The sequence below is a fragment of the Otolemur garnettii genome, unplaced genomic scaffold (assembly GCF_000181295.1).
Source record: "Otolemur garnettii isolate 467f Iridium unplaced genomic scaffold, OtoGar3 scaffold00024, whole genome shotgun sequence".
Taxonomy (NCBI): domain Eukaryota; kingdom Metazoa; phylum Chordata; class Mammalia; order Primates; family Galagidae; genus Otolemur; species Otolemur garnettii.
The window spans coordinates 1,459,715-1,464,336 of NW_003852419.1; the positions used below are offsets into that span (position 1 = coordinate 1,459,715).

General features: G+C 50.2%; 1 long non-coding RNA gene across 1 annotated transcript in view; it reads left to right on the top strand.

The window, feature by feature from the left end:
- Positions 1-1,093, top strand: part of LOC111724579 — a 1,714-nt gene extending 621 nt beyond the window's left edge. Inside the window, exon 2 of the long non-coding RNA XR_002772853.1 lies at positions 757-1,093. This is a non-coding gene — a long non-coding RNA (uncharacterized LOC111724579). The remainder of the gene's footprint in view (positions 1-756) is intronic.
- Positions 1,094-4,622: the final 3,529 nt, after the last annotated feature.

Below are 4,622 nucleotides of genomic sequence, written 5' to 3' on the forward strand. Positions count from 1 at the left end.
ATTGTAAGATTTCAGATATGTTCCCAGAGCTGTAGGGAGGTGGGCATATGAGCCCCCTGGGGGGTTGAGGCTGCACAGAGGGGCAGACCTTTCCCACAGACGAGGCAGAATATAGTGAATGCCACTGTGCCACCTTCAGGCTCTCTCAGGCCATCCTTCGTGCCCCCTTTTCTCAGGCCTGAGATGTCTGGCATCATGGTCACTGCAGGACAGAAGCAGGACCCTGTGCCCAGGGTCTAAATTCCTGAGTGGAGCCTCCAGGGGGGCACTCAGCACCACTTGCAGGGAGGGAGGACTCAGAGCCTCTGCTCAGGTCTCTGGGTCTGTGTCTCTAGCTGCCTCTTCTCTCTCACTCAGCAGGCCCATCCCCGCCCTGGACCCCTCCCTCCTCCACATCTTGGCTCAGCTTTCTGTTTTCCTTTAAGGCTCTCTTTCAACAGAGCACAAAGTTGGCCACTAGCGGCTTTGGCCTGGCCACCTCGAAGCCTGACCCTGACTCATGGTCCTGGGCCCGACAGGACATGGTTCACATCGGTTTAGAAAACTCTGGACGGCAAAGTCACAAACCATCTGCACCCTCTTCTTCCGCCCTAGACGTTATTTATGTGTGTGGCTTTGTGTTCAGTTGCTAAATGTGGCCTGTGTGAAGGCTGTTAATTAACCCTTCGAGGAGTGCGCTTCCCATCAGGCCAGGGCAGGAACCAGCAACGTGTTTCTAATGAGGTAGTTAAAGGCCAAATATTTATCCTGCTGCAGATGAGGCGGCTTCCTGATGGCAGAGGAAGGGGCTGAAGGAGATGCCCTCCAAAGCGGTGTAAAGCAAGCCTGTTTTGTGCACACAGATTGTCAAGAGGGAAGGAAATTCTACATCAACTGTGCTGGGCCTCAGTGAGGAGACAGGAGAACACTGAGGACAGCCAAATCCCACCTGTAGCAAGGATGGTGGCAGAGGCTAGTGATCAGAGATGTTCTGGGCAACTGTCCAGTGACCAGCCCATTATGAGAAGGGACCATGTCTTGCCTTGCCTGCCTCACAGGGTTTTGGGGAGGGAGAGTCTGAAAAGCCACCTGCAAATATAATCCCTCATCCTCACAAGGGCGATGATCTGTGGGGCACCTTGGGAGGTGGTGGTGGGGGGGAGGTGTGACAAAATGGGAGGAGGGACTTCCGTTGCCTGCAGGGGAAGGGAGAATGTTCCTAAGCTTTCAGAGTCTGTCTCTTTCCCTCACCTGTAAAATGAGAGCCATTCTAGAATCCTCACAGCTGGCTATGTGATTTATGGGTTTCTCAATGCTGAGAACAGCCCTTCTCCTGAAAAGAGGAGAAACCAACTTTTGGTTTTATTCACCCTTGGTTTCCCAGCCCAGGCAGGACCCTTCCACCTTCCCCACCCTTCCCAGAGTCCCTGGCTGGAGGGGCAGGAGGCAGGAGGCAGGAGGCAGGTGAGGGGCTAAGGAGGCCACCTTGGCCTTGATGCAATTACCGCCCTTTGCACTTGGCATAAAGGCGTGCCTAACAGCACCACTGAAAGGAAGGCTCAGACGGCCGGCCACACTCAGTTTCCTGTCACAGCCCAATGAACCCAGAAAACAAAAAAATGTATTCACAGCTCTGAGCCATTCCATTTCCCAGGCTTATTTCACTTGAAAATATTCAGAGTTGGAGGGAGGGAAGGAAAGGAAACAGTTCAGTCTGATTCCCTAGGGACTGTGTGTCTGCTTGTTAGGGGGGTGCTGTAACTTCTCTGAGTTACACATTTACAACTTGTAAGGTCATCTTGGGATGGAGATGAGATAGTGCCCAGGACGGACAACTCCAGCAGGAGACGCACAGGGGAGCTCCCTCCACACACCCCTCTTCCCTCCTGCCTCCTTTCCTCTCTCCCTCCCCCCAACATTCTTTCCCACCCCCCCCATTCTCTCCTGAAGTTTGCTGCAACACTCTCTCTGCCACTTCCCTTACATTTATTTTTATTTTTTCCCTAGTCTATTAGTTCAGCCATTTTAAAAAAGAATTTAAAAATTTTTAAAAATTTTATTTAGTTATTTTTTTGGAGACAGAATCTCACTATGTCACCCTTTGGTAGAATGCTGTGGTGTCACAGCTCACAGCAACCTCAAACTCTTGGGCTTAAGCGATTCTCTTGCTTCAGACTCCCAAGTAGCTGGGATTATAGGCTCTTGCCTATAATACCTGACTATTTTGTTGTTGTTGTTGTCATTGTTGTTTTAGCAGGCTCTGGCCAGGTTTGAACCCACCAGCCCTGGTGCACATGGCTGGTGCCCTAACCACTGAACTATGGGCACTGAGCCAAAAGAATTTAAAATTTTTTGAGAGACAGGGTCTTTCCATGTTCCCCAGGCTGGTCTTGAACTCTTGAGGTTGAGCGATCTTCCTGCCTTAGCCTTCTGAGTAGCTGAGATTACAGGCACACATCACCACGCCCAGTGTGCATCCCTTTTTAATGTGCCCAGACTAAACCAACCCTATATCTTTCAATGATTTGACCCAGACAGGCCCAAACAATAATAAATCATAAGCTGAGCAGAACCCAAACATCTATATTTCAACTTGACTTATAACCTGAGTGAATATGTACACATTTAAAGTTTTTTCTTTAGTTAGTAAAGTTTGAGAACCATTCTTCTAGGGGATGCAAGTGTTCCCAAACTTGGAGGAAAATGATCTTTGGTGTTTCCCATGTGGAAATTGTTCCTGGGGAGCCCTTTGCTAGAAAGGTCAGCTGCATTGGTCACCTTCTCCCTCTTTGAGGCTCTCCCTATACCTCTAGCTGCTGAGCTGGGGGCCCAGGAAATCTGCTGTTCACTCCAGGAGCTGGGAATTGAAACCGCTTTAGGGGTGTCCATACCCCAAGAAGGCTCCTGACACCCCTTAATGGAGGGTCCACCACTTCAGTCTTGGGGTGGGGAGAGGACTGAGACTATGGGCCAGATGTTCCTCCTCCAGAGCCCTTTCTTCGCCTTCCTGCTCCAGGACAGTAAAGCTGCCAGTGTCCCCAGATATCCTGGCCTTCCCAGTTGGAGATGTGTCCTAATAGAACCTTCTGTGTTGATGGAAATGTCCAGTACTTGTGCTGTCCACTGAGTGCTGGAAATGTGACTAGAGTGACTGAAGAACTAACACATTAGTTTTTTAAATTTAATTTCATTTATATTTAAATAGCTACGTGCAGTTCCTGGCTACCCTACTGGACAGGGCAGTCCTGGGATCTCCTTTCACATCTTGGCCTCTGAGGCCTACTTTTCTATACCCTCAGCATCTGCTCCAGCCCTACAGAGTCCTGTCCCATTACATAAAGGGGAAACTAAACCGAGGTCTAAGAGAAGAGGTACTCTGGGGTGCTTGGGAAGCACGAGTAGCACTGGAACCCCACCCCCTCCAGCCCAGGCTCTGGCCAGGGGCTCCATTGCCTCCTGGCCTCGGGTCGAGGTATGGGAGGTTGAATGCTATGAAATGTGAGTCCCCTTGGCTGGCACCCAGCTGTGGCTTTGCACTTGAGCTGCAGTGGATGGAGGTGGCTAGAGAAGACCATCAGAGGATGGGAATTCGGGTGGCCCAGCCAGCAGGATCTGGGAGCAAGAACTATCCTTAAGGGGGTTTCCAAGCCTAGCAGCCTTCCAGGATTTGCCTCCTGGCAGCTGAGGGCTCTTTGTGTCCCACACCCTTCCAGATGCCCCTTTATGGAGCGGGACAGAGAGGGGACCATGCAGATGTGAATGTGTGTAGTGAGTGCAGGGCAGGAGGAGGAAAATGGCACCAGCTCTCTAGGTAGGACACCAGCCAGCTTGTTCAACTCTTCCCACCAGCTACACAATTTGCCCCACCAATGTAAAATGAAAATGCAAGGTCCCTTATTCAAAAATTACTAAGCATTTCAAGACCATGACATGGGAGCTTTAGTCCAAGGGTGGGACCCTTCTAACTGAGGCCCTGTGCAATGACACTGGTCACCAACCCATGAAGCTGGTCCTGCCACTGAGGCCTCAGACAAAAGGACAGAAGACCTATCTTTTGGAGCAAATGTAGGGTAAAAGCTGGCCTATTCCTGTCTCCAGTGCAATCAAGGCTTCTGGAGCAGAGATAGTTCTAAGCCTTGAACTGTTGGGTTCAAACAATCCTCCCATCTCATCTTGTTAAGTAGCTGGGACAATAGGTATATGCCACCACACCTGGCACAACTGTAGAGGTTTATCCCATAACTACTGCATGGCAGGTGTCTTGTAAGGATCTCACCTGCATCATCTGGTTCCATCTTCCCAACACACTGAGGCAGATATTCCTGTCTGCCCCTTTCATAGATGGCAAAACCAAGCACAGAAGGAGGAGCTTTCTGGGGGGTGAAGAAGGAAATATTTGTGGCTGTGTAGTTGTTGCATAGGGGTATACATCCATCAGAAATCATCAAGTTGGGCTCTATAATCCTAGCATTCTGGGAGGCCTAGGAGGGAAGATCCCTTGAGCTCAAGAGTTCAAGACCAGTCTGAGCAAGAGTGAGACCCTGTCTCCACCAAAAATAGAAAAAATCAGTCAGGCCTTGTGGCAGGTGCTTGTAGTCCCATCTGTTTAGGAGGCTGAGGCAGGAAGATCACCTGAACTCAGG